The sequence below is a fragment of the Pan troglodytes genome, chromosome 4 (genome assembly GCF_028858775.2).
Source record: "Pan troglodytes isolate AG18354 chromosome 4, NHGRI_mPanTro3-v2.0_pri, whole genome shotgun sequence".
Taxonomy (NCBI): Eukaryota; Metazoa; Chordata; class Mammalia; order Primates; family Hominidae; genus Pan; species Pan troglodytes.
The window spans coordinates 120,057,281-120,074,971 of record NC_072402.2 but is presented as its reverse complement, the minus strand read 5'-3'; the positions used below and the strand labels follow the sequence as shown (position 1 = coordinate 120,074,971).

The following is a 17,691-nucleotide window of genomic DNA, read 5'->3' as shown; positions in this document are numbered from 1 at the left end:
AAGATGTTTATAAAAGTGAGAGGGAGACCCAAATGTTTAAATGAAAATAATTCCTTCTAGAAGAATGAGCTCTTCTGGCAACAAGATATTTGTTTTTGTCTACTCAGCTCCTTACACAGAAGGGACAATCTATAAATCCTTATTTGAGCTGACATCAAAAGACCTTGCAAATTGCTATTCCTCCCTTGACTCTACTTAATTGTAAAAAAAAAAAAAGGAGATATTTCTGAAGTTCCCTTTCTCTCTATTCTATAAGAGAATACTTGGACAATTTTTCCAAGGCAGTGAAAGATCACTCATGAGGTTTGAAATTTCAATAACTATGACAAATTTATTATCAAATGGAAAGAAGTTGTAGTAGTATGTTTTGTTTTTCAAGATGACCACTACTTCTTTAGGGAATTTGTTAGTTTTCATTCTTGAAAAACAGGTTAATGAGTGTACTATAAGTTATAGATGAGATGACTCTAAATATCACAGAGTGACCTACTTTATGTGGCTTATGAATGAGAGCTCTAAGAGAGAAGTCAGACAAATGTGTATGAGTAGAAAAACCTACTACACAAGCATTAGAATGCTGGTCTCCTATTCAGTGTTGCTTATAAACAGATCTACCCTCAAGAGTCTACAAGAAATTAATTCCTAAGGATCATCTGTCTTGAAACTACCAGGAGGATATAAATGTGAAAATGCTTAGCCTCAGCCCTTACAGTAATTAAGTTGAAGATGCTGAGCTGTCAATATTTCACCCCAATTATTATTCAGTGGTCACAAATAGAGTTTATTAGTTTAAGCATACCCAATTATCCCAATTAGGTTATGTTTTAATTTACTTAACTTTGAAGCTGCAACTTTCTCTTCCAGACATATTGTAACTGTGTACGCCGTGCAAAGAAACAAGATAGGAAACCCTCACTTCACTTTTTAGTTCTGCCACTGAAGCACTGTGTGACCTTAGCCCTTGACCTCTGTTTCATTTTTCCCCATCTTTAACACTTGCAAGGTAATAGATTTCTTCTCACTCAAAAAAAATTGAAGAATGCAAAAATATTGTGAATACTTTGTAAAAAAATTAAAAAGCTAATGATGACAATAATCCTTTGTTGAATGCATAGTAAGAGCTAATAGTTATACTAAATTCCTGATAAATCATGCCATTCTTACAGTGTCCTCTGAGATGGGTAATCACTGTGTCAGTCAGGTTCCCCAAAGGAAATAGATGGCATACTCAAATGCAATTTGAGAGTTGTTTAGTAAAAAGGGCATTTGCAAAGCTGTGGCCAAGGTTTAGAGAAACTGCAAGCAATGATGTAGTACTCTGAGCTAGTAAGACTAAAAGGGAGCAGTTATCAGCTTAAAGTTGCTTGGGGAGGGCACAGTTACTAGGACCCAGAGAACAGCCATAGGGAGACAGCTGCCTATGTAGTGCCTTGTAGCAAGGAGAGGTGATCTGGTAAGATGGGAGCCCAGGGAATAAAATACCCAAACGTCTCCCTCCCTACCTGTTTGTTAATCTTTTGCTGATCCACCCCATTGGCCAAACCCAACCGGAAGCCAGAGAACAAGGGAGCCTGCTGATTGGATTCCATAAGGCTGGCCAGCCATCTTATCACACAGAGCAGGTGGAGAAAGGGAGAATGGATCTGATAATCCACTAGTCTTATTTTATCCCAAGTGTCCCAAACTTGCCTTGAATAAATGAGATAATCAATAGATATTTGTTGATTAAAAAAAGGGAAGAAACCATATCAAAATACTGAGGGGTTCAATACGCTGTTCCAAATCACACACAGTAAGCCGCTGAGCCAGGCCTTGCTCTGAGGTTCAAGCCCATGCTCATAGTCAGTTATTATGTTATTCTGCCTCCTTTCCGCCACCTCGATCCCATGTCATTTCTATGCTGTCAGGTGTTTTGGGAGATAGGGGGAATGACTAGAATACCCTTAAGAAACTTGTAATCCATGTGCCAGTTTTATCTTACTTTTCCATCTCATTATTGTCAAAGCTCCAAATTCCCTTCTAGAATCAAATGTTCTGTAATGGTGGGTCTTAAACATCTTATAATTCCATCACCAATTACTACTAGTGGCTGAGCAGTGAAACCTTCCATCACATGGCATTTTGCCTACTTGTTTGACAGCACCTTGCCTCAGATGGATGTTCTGAGTGTAAATAACAGGTAACACGATATCTTTTGTGAAACAAGCCCCTAACCTCTATTAGCTGCAATGGAATAAGCCTTAAAGCTTATATTAGGAACACGTTTACTTGTTAGACATGTTGAAGGATTCATTTATTCCACAGACATATACTGATCATACAATACATACCAGACACTGTGACAGATACTCGTATACATTGAGAAAACAATTCATACCAAAATCAACAACTGGCTTTCTACAGGAATTAGTCAATAATTATCCACAGGGCAAGTAAAAGTGTGTTAATTACTGAGAGGTCATGAGCACGCATGCTGGAGTAGAGTGGTGATCCTGGTCCCCAGCAGGACCCTTCCCTAATTCTATCCAGGTTGTTCTAAGCTTGGATGTAGGATATAATTTCACAATCAGCACAAGTCATCCTACTCCTGATTTTGTTCCTTGAGACAATTAAGTATTCTGCTATTTTTTCCATTTCTTAGGAAGGACCCTGCTTTGAAATACCAGTCCCTTTGTGCAAGGGCCTGCCTCAAATAGATCAAATAGAACTTTTTCCCTGTGGGTTTTTTCTTAGTCCTGTTTTTGAGCTTGGGGAGGCCACTCTTTCACACCTGGTCCTGACTAAAATAGCACATAGCAATCTTTCATCTTATTCAGGGACAAGGCAAGTGAACTGACATGTAGCTACTCCCTTTCATGCTGTGTAAGAATCATCTTTGCATTTTTAAAAACTGTTGTACGATGTGTCACACAACAAGGTTTGCCAAAGCAGGGAGGGGATTGGAGGGGGGAGGAGAAAGAAAAGTAAAGCAGAGTTGGTTTCCTACTTGCACATTTTAATAATTTTGGAAAACCATCAACCTGGATCGAATTTCTGTACTAATTTGACAGCTTCCCACTAATGGCAGGAATGCAAATCCATCAATTAGCCTCACGATAATTAGATTTTAAAGAACACTCTATTTTCTTGGTAATTCTAACAAATAGAAAACTTCATTTCACTGAAAACTCCAATACTCACACATCGTGATGCTTATTTTATCCAGGAGTTCTAGGTAAGACCACTTTTTCAAATATCCTCTGAACGTTGACTTAGGTGCACACACCTGTGCTTCCATTGGCAACAAAAGCTTTGAATGCACAGGACTTCCACAGCATGAAATGCATTTACATACATTACATAAGAGAGAAGCAATGAGCAAGTCTGTTGCTGGGAGAGGCTCACATCCTTCTCACCAAATCAATCTGTAACTTTCAAATAGCTCTGCTGTATTTCCTAGCAACAGGAGTAAACACTGTACTACATCCAGTGCCCAAGATTTGTAACCACGTTAATCTGTGAGTACTCAACTTAATTAAAGATTAGACTTTTAAATTGTATTTTTAGTGCACAACAGTACTGCTAAATTATGATTATCAGTGGCTAAGTGTGCTTACGTCTGCAGAACGTGGGGAATGAAAATGAATCACTTATTTTCATCTTGATATGATTGCTCTTCTCTGAGGCGCTGTTGCCTGAGTTCATGGGCCTTGGAGTTCATTGGAATTCTATGGTTAAAACACAGCTTGCAGACCTCATTTATGAAAATTCTTTTAAACCTTTCACCACTTCGACAAATCCAGTCCAAGTTCACTGAGCCAATTCAAAAGTAGCTCTCAGCCTTTTTATAGGTTTTCAATTACACCAACACAGAACACCAGAGCCGTCATCTTTGAAGAAATATATTTTAGTTGCAAAGAGGCACGAATTCTTTTTTAAGAATCCCAAATGAAAGCAGCATTCCCAAAACTGTAGCCAACAGATGCAAAATTCTATTTTGAAGTGTCCTTGTCTTAGTAAAGACAAGATCATCAAATTACTTAAACATGGCTAATGTTTAGTTATCTGCTATAGAATGTATGCTATTATTTTTAAGATTTTACTTTGTGGAAATATTGGCAAGCTACCTCACCCTCAAACTGTTCCAAATATCTTTTTTGAGGAATTGTTTAAAACATTTTCTAGACTTCATTCATCCTCCTAAAACATAGTGTGTGACAGCAGGATTTATTTTTCCTGTATGCACTCAGAAACAAAAACTCAAAGCAGGTCAATGAGCTCTCCAGGTTGAAACTGGTAATCAATGGTAAAACTGAGGTTAGACCTTATCCAACTTTCCAGTCCAATGTACTCTTTAAGTGGGCCTGAGGTAACCGTGCTGTTTTCTGAGATAAAAATCCCTTTTAAAAATGTTTATATGACTTAACAGATCAAACATATTTCCCTCCATTTTCAAACTTTGAATTTATTTGAATATGTGGTTAGTATGGTTTTATGGAAGTACCAATCTTTTAGATTGGGTTATATGAATTATTTGAAGTGACACTTATCTTTGGGGGTAAAGTAGATAAGCTAACATGCACATTAGTTGGTTAGAAGCACTTGCAAAATTTAAATACTGCATGTGCAAAGGCAAATTGACATAGGATATAAATCTCCAGTTCTCTCAGAGGGAGTAGTGATGACTCTAAAACCACTGGAAACAGAAAGTTCATCGTGATGACTCTAACAGCTCCCTGATGCAGGCTACTCTTCTCTTGTATATTTAATGTTCTATATATGTCAGTTGGCCTTGTTTGCAATCTCAACAGGAGGCTTGTTCACTGGACGAGTTTTTGTTTTTGTGTTTGGTCTATCCTGTTTTTTTTTTGTTTTTTTTTCCATGCTGTTGAATAAGACTTATGATTTCACATACTAGACTGCTTATAAGTTCTTCTAGTATTTGGTATTAAAAGAGGTGAAACAAAAACTAAACAAGGTGTATACAGTCTCAATACAATTCTAGGTTAGAAGCCTAGATATGTGACTGGAGATGCCTCCTGTCCATTCAATCTGACTCCAATGTGGTTCTGCAGCACTGGACAAAGATGGGAGATTGAAACAGGAGCCCCTGCGATGGGGGAACAGAGCCAGGGAGCAGGGGTTGGACAGGTAAGCCTCCATATACCAAGCCCTTCAACTCCTGGAGTTACAGTTATCCCTCCTTTGTTCATTAATGATTCACCATGTACCCACTGCCAACAGTGGGCTTTCTAAACACTGCACTATACACAAGAGATAGAAAGATGACAAAGACATATTCCCTTCCCTCAAGAACCCGGGTTTGAGAAAACAACCTTGTGAACCTTCTGTTGGAGCAGCAATAAAGATCTGAGCTAAGTGTCGAGGGAGGCTGAGGAGGTGGTCACTAAGTCTGTCTTAGGCATCCCAGGGTCTCCTCAGAGTCCAAGCCTGAAATCCACTGCAGGGGTCACCAGCCACCTGTGGCCACATTGGAATGTGGCCATTCTGAATTGAGGTAAGTAAAAAACATACACCAAATTTCAAAGACGTAATATGGGAAAAAAAGAATGTAAGGAACTTGGTTAATGATTTTTTTATATGGATTACATATGGAAATGCTACCATTTTGGCTATATTGGGTAAGATATATTATTAAAATTGATGTCACCTGTTCCCTTTTACTTTTTTAAGCGCGCCTGCTATAAAATATGAAATTGCCTGCATGGCTCCCATTCATGGATCCTATTACATTTCTATCTGCCAGTGTAGGTTGGTGCAGTCACAAGACAATGCTTCAGGAGAAAACCTGGGGAGGTGGTCTCAGGGCAAGAGGGTGAGAGGGGGAAATGCCTATGGAATGAGAAAGAGACAACAGGGGGACCGACCCATCAAGGGCTACAAAGAAGGTGAATTTGCTTTCTGAGTTGTGCTTGCCTGCCGGACTCATTTGCAGCAAGAGAGACCAGAACATAAAGGCCACGATAATAACATCTCAAATAAATTAGAAGCAGCTTGTGGTTTATAGTGAGCAATGCTCTACTGGGGACCAGACCAACCAGTTACCCCTGTCTTCACTCCACCTGTGGTTAAGTCATTTGGTCACTGTTGCCTTCTCATCTGCAAAGGGGGGACTGAGATTAACTGCTTGGCCTGCATATCCCCCTGACTCTGTCAACTAAGTTTTCGAAAACCTGAAGCACTCTAAACATCCTGGGGGAAGAAAGGGCTGGAGAAACATACAATGTTTTGTGATCAGAGTTTTTAAGCTGAAAAGAATGAAGAAACTTGAATAGAATAAATTCTTGATACTTCCTTTTTCATAAAACTTAACACGCTTTATTTCAATTATTTATTAGCCCCCTTCCTAGCTAGATATAAGCTAGCTATAAATACCATGAGCTCAGGACCCACATCTGTCTGCTCACTGCTGTGACCGCAACTTAGAGGACAGAGCCCAGAATACAAGCCTCAATAAATATCTGTGGAAGAGGGGTCACATGGAGAATTTGCAGTCATTTTTGCTGTTGAGCATCTGTTAAGTTAAAGTTTCCAAGTGTGCAAACTGTACTCGGAAATGAGTAAGAAGTAGAAACTTACCTAGAGATGATCAAACCAGTAGTGCTGTCACTCTAATGATGTTATCTGTCCCAATGTGAAAACATTGTCACAGGTGAAGGAGGAGAGTGAGGTGAGACCTTCCCAGCCCTTGACTGCTCTTGCACTGGACACATTCCAGGAAGCTCTTGTGGCAGAAGCAGCCACTTAATTTACTTTCAACAAGAGAAGCTGAAGGCTGAGGGAAGTCAGGACCAACAGAGGATCCAAATTTCAGTGGCACAAGTCTTAAGCTTCATTTGGTTGCATGAATGAGTGCGGAAGCATCATGAAGTAGTGGTGATACAAACCTGGGTTCTGTGTTTAATTCTATTCTCAGTACTTGCCCAGTGGGAGACTGTAAGTTCCCTCTCTGAACCTCGTTCTCCTCCATGGCTTAAAACTGGACTCATAATGCATGGCTCAGCTATAATGTACCTTTCAAAAAGGGCTGGCATCCGGTAAACACTGAATAAATGGTTACATGTCAAACACAGTAAACATTCAACAATGGCTAATATCTTCCTCTGCATCAGCTTTTAAAAGAGATTTTTTAACCTGGAGTCCAAAGAGTCCCAGGAAATCCACAGATGAGATTCAATGGATCCTTGAAATCCCTAAAATTAAATACAAAGCGGGGTATGTGTGGACATCTTTTCTCTTCAAGGAAAGAATCCATAGCTTTCATATGATGCTCTTAAGGCTCTCAGACTGAAAACAGTTTAAGAACTATTGAGCTTCTGTGGCTTCCAAAGTGTTTAGCTCCTTCTATTTATCTATGGAATAGCTCTGTGAATGACTCTCAAAACCAAGCTTTTCTGTGCCTCCTCAAGAGGCCTGCATTTTATATGCAGCAGTACAACTTCCTTCCATAAGACGCTTTTATTTTCTGGCAGCAGCAGTATCACAGGAAGATGACTGGAATTTATAAGTAAGAAACTGATCTTAATTTCAACAATAGTACTGGAGCCCTTACCTCTTTAAATACACCTTTTTCCATAGTTTTTTTTTTTATAGGATTGATGACCAAAGAAGGCAGCTATAATGTTTTATTCTCAAGATGATGGTTACTCATCTCAGAATAAAAACAACAACAAAAAATAACAGATGAATGGGAAGAGCCCAATCAAAGCTTTATTCTACTCCTCAACAACTCAGGTGAGTATCTGGCCGCTTGGCAGTCGCCAGGAGGAAGGAGCTTAGTGGCAGACAAACTGCTTCAAATCTCTAAATCTTTGTTTCCTCATCTGTTAAAAAAAAAAAAAAAAAAAAAAAGATGATAACAGTGACGCCTCCTTCCTAGGGCTGCTGTGAGAACTAAATAAGAAAGTAATTGTAAGGCATCTTTTAAGTACTCAAAACAGAGTGCCTCATAAATATTAATTATTAAATATCCTCTCTGATGATAGGGGGAAAATGATTCCTTATCTGGTCTCTGACCCATAGATTTTAGCCTGGAGATTTACTCTGGGTCACTGATACTTTCCAGCCTCCTCCTTAAGGTTGTTATTAGTGACCAAGTAATAAATAAGTACATAAACCATTGAGAAAACTGTTGAAAAAGTGTCTGAGCAGCAGCTTCAAAGAGAATCTGTCTTCATGTCCCAGTATCCTAAGAGGCAAATGTGAAAATCAATTTAAAGGAAATAGAATATACCTAAAGAAAGTCACCTGAAAAAATGAAAGATGAATGATTCAACGCACATTTTTCTTTCATTTATTTAAAAATTTTTGAGATACATGGTAGGCAAGGCACTGTACTGAGCACAGGATGTGCAAAGATAAGGAAGTAAGTCCAGCTCTCAAGACATTTAGTCTACAGAGGGAGACAGACATGTATATCCAAGGCCATACGTACCACAGGAAAAAGTGTGATGTGGGGAGAGGCTGGGAGGGGATGTTCAGCAGAGGTTTCTTGAAAAAGCAACACTTGAGATGAGTTTGGAAGGATAAGTAAACGTTTAATAGTTCATAGTTTGCGAAAGAAGAAACAATATTCCACAGAGACAACAGCCCATGTAAAAGCACATGCAATGAAGCATTTAAGCATGGGGATAATATGGGCAGCTAGAAGAAGGCGTTGCTGAACATACCAGCACCTACCCATCCCCTGCACCCACAGGAGGAGGCAGGACTCACCTCAGAGAGAATCTTGGAATTCATGGTAGGAGCCTGTACTTTTGTCCAGGACTATGACAAGGTTTGGAATGGTTCTTAGCAGGGAGTTATATAATTCAATTTTATCTATTCTTTAGAAACAGCAAGCAGGCAGCGGTGAGGAGGATGGATTGAAAGCTGAGAGACTGAAGGCAGCATTTGTAGAGGTGACTTGGGAAGAGTGAAACATGAAAGGAAGTGGAGCAGGAGGTCTTGGTGACTGATTAGGTGGAGGAAGAAAGGGAGAAGGTCAGATCGAGATCATTCCCAGGTCTCTGGCTTGGAGGTGTAGTGAGAGGATGATATGCCTGTCAGGGAAAACAGGTGTTATAGTATTTAATAGATATCTGCTGTTTCTGCACGCACAGCATCTCCTATCTCTTCTTTTCAATATTTCCTTTTAAAAACTACCCCTTCCCTGCTCTCAGGTTATATGGTTTAGAAGAGTTTTGCTGACTAGTCTCCCATGTACTTCCTTCACTCCCATACGCTCCTTCCCACCTGCCGTCACACATACCACTCTCCCCTTCCAAAAGCCTCCAGGACTGGGCTCATAATCAAAGCTGAGTCAAGTGGCATGGTCCCAATCTCAGGCCATAGGGTCTGGTTCAAGCATATGCATGTGATCAAAGTGGTCTAATTAAAGTTAATCCTGAATTCTCTTTTTCTCAGGAGTTAAGCCTAAAGCTGCAGATGAAAATTTTGCCACCATGAAGAAAAGAAGAAATCAGAATTGGATTCTTTCTGAACTTTTCCTTTACAATAGCCAGTATAGGCCCTTTCCTACTTGAGCAAGTATAAACTGGGTTTCTGTGATTTGCAACCAAGTGTCCTGACAAACACAAGGATGAAAGACAACTGTGTCTCAATAAAGGAAAAATAGTTTATTTTTATGAGTGGTGGATTTAAAAAACCTACATTACTGTGACAAGAGTACCTTAAAACATTTAAGTCTACAAAAGGCACTTAGGGACTTTATAGCAAACTCTACACTTAATAATGAAAAGCCAGACCAGATCGTTTTAAAAAACGTTACTGCACGAGATAATGGCACATCCACTCGTTCAATTAACATTTATTGAGTGTCTTCAGGGGTTTTAGACTTGTGCAATAAAAATGATAAAAACGTATTCTTTGGTTTGAGCTGGTCCATCCAAGGTCGTTCCATAAAGAGCAGCTGTGTATGCTGTTCAGACTAATTGTGTGAAGCTGGAGAGGCCAGGTGTTTCTGTCTGGCCCAGCAGCTGCACTTTGTGGTAAGGGCACCACCTGAATTTCAGTCTGGCCATAAAATGAGGCTGAAGAAACAGCACCTTGCATGAGCTTTTAGGTGAAAGGCAGAACAGAACATGTTTAGAATTCTTCTCCCTTCTATTAAACATCCATTAACGTTAATGAAGGGGTCTGGATGAGGCATTGTGCCAGACCGTCTTTTCTTTATTTTCCATGAGAAAACTCCACCACAAGCATGGGTTCAACTATTACTCATGCATCTACACTCTATGGAAATATGCCTAAGTTGTCACCTCCTGCCTTCTTACCTCTTGCTTCCCCATGGCTAGGCTGAAATAAATCTTCAAGTGTTCATCTGTGGTGAGCATTTGTTGGTCTTGTCACCCTATTTCCATCTCCACTTCTGACAGCAGTGCTCCAGTGTCCTTTAAGGGTGAACCCACCCACTTTGCATTGTGTGCTGACCTGGTGTGGCTGTCAGTCAGTGCTACTGGCTCAGGAGTGTGGATGCCACTCAAATTAAGTCAAAGGTGTTCTCTTGCCTGGTATGCTTAGTTTAAGGGAAGAGCATTCTAAGAGCAGACCTTCCATCCTGAGAGTAGTGGTTCTGACTTCCCTTTGACATCTTAGGGAATCCCTGAGGTTGTATTTTGTTTTCTGTTGATATACACATAAAGAAACTTAACTATATACAATAGTGCACTGTGATTTAAACACTAAACAATAGCTAACATTCATAGCCTACTCTGCAGCTTATAAAGTACTTTCACATTCAATTTATCTCTTTTAATCAACATTTCTGGAACTGAATTTTTCTCCTCCCCCCAAATAAATCACATTGATTTTTCTATTTCTTACAAAAGCACAATCATTCTTTTAGTCACTTAAGTTTTTTTAAATCTCAGAATGCTTTCGACTTTTTACTTTTACTAACCCCCTATAATCAGTCACCTCATCCTAAATATGGGATCTCCCAGATCGACCCCTTTCCAATTTTCCTGCCTCCATTTTTGTCAAAACCATCAACTTTCAACAATGCTCAGCTCACCCTGCCACCAGCCTCCTGTCTCCAAACCATCCCAACACCACTGTCAGAAGGATATGACTAAAATTTTATTATCATTGTGTCATACTTCCTCTACCTGGGGTTTATAGAAAAAAAATTGCAGGACAATGATTTACTGGACAATTACTTAACCTAAATCCTGGGCTATTGCTAAGCAGGCTCCAATATGCTCTCCTAACATATTATTTTCAGCAGAAAACATCTGCTAGATACAAGTTTCCTCAAAAATGTAGTAGATCACAAAAACTGGCTCTAATTTTTTGCAGCTCCTTCTCATCATAAGTGGACTCTTTCTATACCCCTTGAATCTGGGGTAACCTTCTGACTTGATATGGCTAATGGGAGAGTAGCTAATGTGATTCAAGGTGAGGCTTTAAAGTTGCTTTTGCATTGCAGGTTGTTCTTCTACTGCTCTTACAACACTATTTGATTTGCCATGTAAAGAAGCCAAGGGGAGTGTGCTGGAGAATGGGAGGTACATCCCAGCCACTCGTTATGTTACCCTGGCCAACAGTCTGATAACTGCCAGACATATAAGTAAAGCCATTCACAATTATACCACCAGCAGACTGAAAACGTCTGAGGGAACCTAACTAAGAATAGCAGAAGAACCATCTCACTGAGCCCAGCTCAAATTGCTGACCACCAGAATCATAAGCTATAGTGGCAATTTTAAGTAACTGCATTTTGTGGGGATTTGTTATCCAGCAATGAATAACTGATATAACATTTAAGCTACTTTGATCACTGTCTCCTCAGAATTCCTTTTCAATTACTATTTAGCATCTTAGGCACTCAATTATGAAATGTGTTCTTCGATGTTTTGTATCATTTAATTTTCCATGGGTCCTATTTCCTATGAAAATGTTCCTTATGAAAAGACTATGGATTTTAAATTGCTGTATTACAAATAAGCACAAAGTAAATGCACGATAACTATTTAGGAATCAATTAGTACTTTCCCAGGGCCCAGCTATCAGTCTTATCAATTAAAAATTATTTTAACACATATTTTGATCATTAATTTCAAAAATGTAAAAAACCGCTAAGATGCAAACCATAAAATATAAAATCTAGTTACCTAATCTATAAAGTGAAAAATCATGCATAGTACATATGATACTAGCAAACAAGTTATTGATTCATTTTCCATAAATAACTTCCTGCAAGTGAATCTGCATATAAATCAAATGGGCACAAGAAAATAAGTATATAAGCGTAAAAGTTTCACAGAAGCAACTATTTGATTTTCACCAGGATATCATTTTTCTCCCAAGACACATATTTCTCCTATGTGGTTTGCAACTGTAACCTGACAAACTGCCAAAAACAAAGCTTCTATTCTAAGAGTGTTACTGATTCTCTTGCTGCTATTCAATTAGATTTTGCATTTAAAAGAGAAATTCCCTTGTGTTTCCTATAATGATGCACCTGCTCCTTGGGAGATTTCCTCTTTTGACAAGAAATGCCTTAAATCTGGCAAGAAAAACAGCTCCAGGCTTTTTCTGATAATATCAAAGATCATTTGTTTGTATTAGATGTTTGTGTGGGTTTCCCTTAAGAGCAATAAAGTACTGCTACAATTTCTTCCAAAACAATAGCACGCACAAAGTTTCTTGGCTTGCATTTCCACTGTACACCTGCACCAGAACAACTGTCTGGAATTAGCAAAGTTGTGACAGAGTAGACAGAGAAATGCATTTGCTTTAGTCACTTCCTTTTGGATATCAACAAATGGTAACCGTCAAATTCATGAATGCAGCATTTCAAATCTACTATCTGTAACTTTTCTTCATGAAATGCTTGCTAAGGAGAAAATGAAATTTACATTCAAAATTATACCCCTTCTTTTCAAAATCCCATGCTATATTTTATTTCTAACTGAGGTGTCCAAAAGATCCTTAAGAGAAGCACTATCTTTTACTTTCTGATTCCAGACCTGTTAATGCATACATATTTAGTTATGGGTAATCCTCAGTTAATACTCCCTTTCCAGAGAGACTTCCGCGATCAGTACCAAAATACTGCACCTTCCAAACAGTCTTGAGGACTCCTTAAAGGTGTCTCCTTGTACTCTAACCATGCTGAATGTAATTTAACATTGAGATGCATCAGAAACAGTCAATAGACTTTCTCTCCCAGATGTGTACACATTAGCATACTGCTTTCCTACACCTTGTTCTTTGCCTTTTAAATTTTCAATATGTAAAAATGAAATACAGATTTCAACCCATTCCCAATTGGGATGTCTGCTCCATAAAAGAAAAATAGGTTTTTCCCTTCCTACAGATTCAGCAACGAAAGTAGTGCTTGAAAATTATGTGTTTAGAGTGACACCTTGGAGAACTGACATACTGTGCACACATGTAATCCTCATAAACCTCCCCAGACAGCCCTTATTTCATTTTGCAAACTGCACCCTGGCCAGGCTCCACGGCACGTGGTGTGTGGCGAGACTGTCCTGCAGCAGTTCTCCCGTCCTCCGGGCTCTTTGATGGGCACTTGTCAGTAACAGCCAAGAGGAATCCGATCCTGCCTCCAGCAAGTGAAAAGGGGCACCGACAGTAATGCTTCCTTAATTAACTTTCCCAAGGAAAGCAACGTTCCCACAGGAAAAAACAACACGTTTCCCCCCTCCTAGCGGTCCATTGAAAATGAGCAACAATGCTGTTGCCTTTTTGTTTCCTAAGACTTTCTTCGCTGCAAGCAGTAGCGTGTTCCTCAAAGAATGCTAGTATTTCCTGTGGAAACTGTATGGCTGCCAGTAATGGCTCATAATTTTCCCTCTTTTCTCTTCGTAAAAATGAAATAAAATGTGGCCTTTGACAATTAGCTAAAATTGGGTTCACCCCACTTACCACCTGCAGATGAAAGTCATCGCCAAGAGACAAGGCCAAGAGAGAAACATTCCCCTCTGAAATCCACGCGGACCAGCCTGGGACGCAGGACAGCACTAGAGGGAGGCTGGCGGAGCCCGGGCTGGACAGGGCAGTCGGGGAGCTGGTGCTGATGAGCGAGGGGCGGCAGCAACACCAGACGTCCCTTTTCTACAGCTATTATTACCGTTGTTAGTACTGTCGCTATTACTATTACTTCGCCCCTCCTTATCTCAGCTTTTCCGAGCCGCGGAACTGCCCATCCCTGCCTGCCATAAGATCCCGGGTGACAGCAAGAATAAGAACCACATGAGGCGGGCAAATGAAAAGAACAATCCTTTGGAAACCGAGGCGGGGGTTGTTTCCCCCTTTCCCCAGTAAAGCAGCCGCTGCCGCCACCACTGTTACTGTTACTATAGAGACCTCCCCCCCAAACCCTTTCTGCAGAGGCGCCTCTGCTGCCCGGAGCAGCCGAGACTCGCGGCACAAAGGGGGCCCGGGGCTTGGGGAGCACGGGGAGACACCCGCCGGGGTCGCCTGGTGCAAACTTGGAAAGGCTGAGCCGCCGGCTGCCCGCCTCCCGCCTCCCCGCGGCGTCCGCTTGGGACATGGACTCACCCGGGGCGCCCGGCGCACCGGCGGCTCAGGAGCGCGAAGGGACTGACTGACCGACCGACGGACCGCAGCGGCGGGAGCAGAACAGCTTCAGCCGAAGCAGGCGGGCGGTGGAGGCGCTGCCGCGGCCCCGCTACGTCACAATGCGGCCCGGCCGCGGGCGCCGCTCCTCGGGCCCCCCAACGGGCGCGCGCGGGCGGGGGCAGCCTGGGCGGCCGCGGCCCCAAGCCGGCGCGGGGGGACAAGGAACGCAGCGCGGGCGCCCGGCCGGGGACGGGGGCGCGGCCACCACTGCCACTGCCGAGGCTGCCGGGGCCGCCGCGCCCTCAGGCTGCGCTGCGCCCCTGCGGCCGCCCCCAGGCCAGCGAGCCCCGCTCGGCCTGACTGACAGCGACCCTCCCCGCGGCGCCCCCGGCTCGGCCCACGCCCCTCCCTCGCCGCTTCCTCACCAGGGATCCCCCGGCCTGCCCGCCGGCTCCTGTCCACGAACCTGCTCTTTCTTTACCTTTCGCTGTTTTTACCTCGACTGCCGTTGCTTTTCCCCAACTGGGGCTCTCCTCTCCTCCCCGCCTACTGTTTGTCCCCGCTTCCCACTTTTCTCCTCCTGCCCCCCACCCCCTTCCTTGCTTCTTGGCCTCTCCCCCTGGAAATCGCCCCCTCACCGTGATCCAAGCGTTAACCGCTGCCATCTCATTGGTCCCCAGACCATTCCAGGGTTCCAGCATAAACTGGGAGAAGAGACTCGGGAAGGCGGGGAACGGAAGGTGGGCATTGCCCTGGGAAACTCATGTCTGAGAAGCCTTTTGGCAGAGTATTTTGCGTTGGCACGGAGTCTTCACCCCCACCCCTCCCCCCGAAGCTCGCCCACCCCTGAGGACGTGGCCAAGGAGAGGAGGGCAAGGGTGGCTTTGCCTGCCTGGAATGTTCTGTGCTCAAGTGTGGGTGGATGGAGAAGATGTTGGGCTGAAATAAAGACTTTTTAATTCAACGACGTTTCAGTGTACCAATGGCCCTACAGTAATATTATCTTTACTTTTATTGTCTCTTAATTGTTGAGGGATTGGGGGTGGGAGGCTGCTGGATGAGGCGTAAGCAACGCCTGCAGTGGTGACTACTTCTTTCCTTATTTCCGAAATGAAATCAGGGGTTGTGGAAGCATTCATGGTAACCTTGGCTCGCGACTGTCTCGCTGTTGCCCTCTGGAAAGCTTTAAATGGTCTTTGAGAAATCTCTTTCCCAGGCGAGATGACTTGGAGAAGTTCACTCAGCAAAGCCATTGAGGACCACACTCTTGTTCCAGGGTATGGCTGCTTGCCTGATGCTGCCCCAGAGAAAAGCATGAGGAAGTAAGTCTTGGTCAGTTTAGAGGCATCCTCATTCCCATGCCAGTTCCAGAGGACAAGAGTGGCGCCAAGATCCTAGGACACCCGGCACTATCTGAGTAGTGGCAATGGGGATGTGTGATCTTGTTACAACAAAAAAGGAAGGCTCTGGTTGTTTAAAGCTGGGATTTCCTGGGTAACTAGCCTAAGACTGCCTGCAGTCTTTGTGGAGTCCACAGTGTACTAGGAGGGCATAGCCGGAGTGATGCTTGCCCTGGACCTGTTCGGACCAGGACCATCGTCATTGAAATGAGGACTAACTTGAATGCCAGCAGAAGACATTTCACATGCGTCTAATTCCATGTCCTACTGAAAACCTAAATTTCTTTCTCGGCTTTTGACATAAACAGCCAAGAGCATGTCCGGCGGTGTTGTAATTTGTTTATTGTAATTTATCGTGTGTAAGTCTTAAGTACATACATGGAAAGTGGCTTCACAATTTTAAAAATACACATTATCCCCCAGTAGAAAATATAAAATTGGATGACATCATGTGGCACTAAAAATACTTGAAAATATTGGGTTTAATTTGTTCACATCTGGTTAAAATAAAACTGCCTTTTTTTTTTTTTTTTTTTTTTGCCTAGTGTAAACTTTGAGAAAAGCACATCTTGCTTTCATCCAGTAGATATGGATGGGATTGGTGTCACCCTTGACATGATCTACAGAGAACATACTTCATTTCCATTCTCTTAAATATTTTGACACCCTGTTTTCTGAAAATCAGATTTTAATTTATTGAAGGAATCATTTATTGAAGAATTGTAAATGGTCATCTCCTTCCAACTGTCCTAAATATTCATTAGCTCTGGTCGAGCCAGGTGTTAATTCAGTGTAAATGATTCAACAAGAAGGGGTCTGATAGTGCTGTATGTACAGAAAGTGGGTTGTCCTGGGAAATAAAGTTTCCCATTTTTGCATAGCCAAGGGAATAGCATGCCACAGTGTAAAAGAGCAATCTTTTGAGTTGTTGTTTCGGATATTTTCCTCTATTTTTTATGGTTCTTTTGTTATGTTTTTTCGGTTTCTAACATGTTTTTGATTACATATTTAGCATTGTTTCCATGTGATTGTTTTTACAGTGTGATTTAAATCTAGGCTTATATACACTTTCCCACATAGGCTGTGTGTTTGCTTTCCTTTGGACTGTTTATTGGTTTGCTTCTCCTGTGCATACCCTTGCCAAATTCAAACTACAAATTGATATACCAAAGTGTGGAAGTAGTCCTTATGTTGCTTCTTACTGACAACCAGTTTCTGGCATTCAGTTTTCTAATCAAGCAGCTGCCTCTATGGGCTAGTTATTCCCAAGACGTGGCTTAGCAGCCCAGCCACTGGCTCATTTACCATTTTTTAGGATGCCCCACCCATGCCTGCCACAGCACAGGGTGTACTCCTCTTAAAGCACTTAGCATACTTCTGTTTCTTGTCTGTTTCTTATCCCCTTCTATTCAATTGTCAGTTCCCATCATGATGACAGGGTGTACATATTACTCATATTGGGATCCTCAACACTGAACACATTTTTATACTCAAGAGTTAGCTACTGAAAATAATTAGTACAAAAATGCATTTCACTCTGTACATCATCTGCCAAAGAGCTGCCAGTAATTTGTTCATTTAATTATTACAATTAAACATCTGTCTTCTCTATCCTTTTACCCAATTTCTATAAATATATCTTTATTGTGCTACAAAAATTGGATAAAACTACCATAACACTATTGATGATCAAATAGAAAAAAATGTTCCTTATTTTTTCTATTTTTAAAGTGTAGATTTGACT

At 41.6% G+C, this 17,691-nt stretch overlaps 1 protein-coding gene across 16 annotated transcripts in view; it reads right to left on the bottom strand.

Annotated features, from left to right (window-relative positions):
* The window catches only part of SNCAIP (synuclein alpha interacting protein), a 154,950-nt gene extending 139,543 nt beyond the window's left edge, over nt 1-15,407 (bottom strand). For 2 of the 16 annotated variants that reach the window (XM_054684544.2, XM_024356707.3), the window contains exon 1: nt 14,973-15,059. The gene's annotated coding sequence lies outside the window, so the exon portion shown is untranslated. Of the gene's footprint in view, nt 1-13,890; nt 13,944-14,526; nt 14,718-14,972 lie in introns of those variants that run through there. The other 14 variants (XM_054684545.2, XM_024356709.3, XM_054684542.2 and 11 more) reach the window with 14 other exon arrangements.
* Between the last annotated feature and the right edge of the window lie 2,284 nt (nt 15,408-17,691).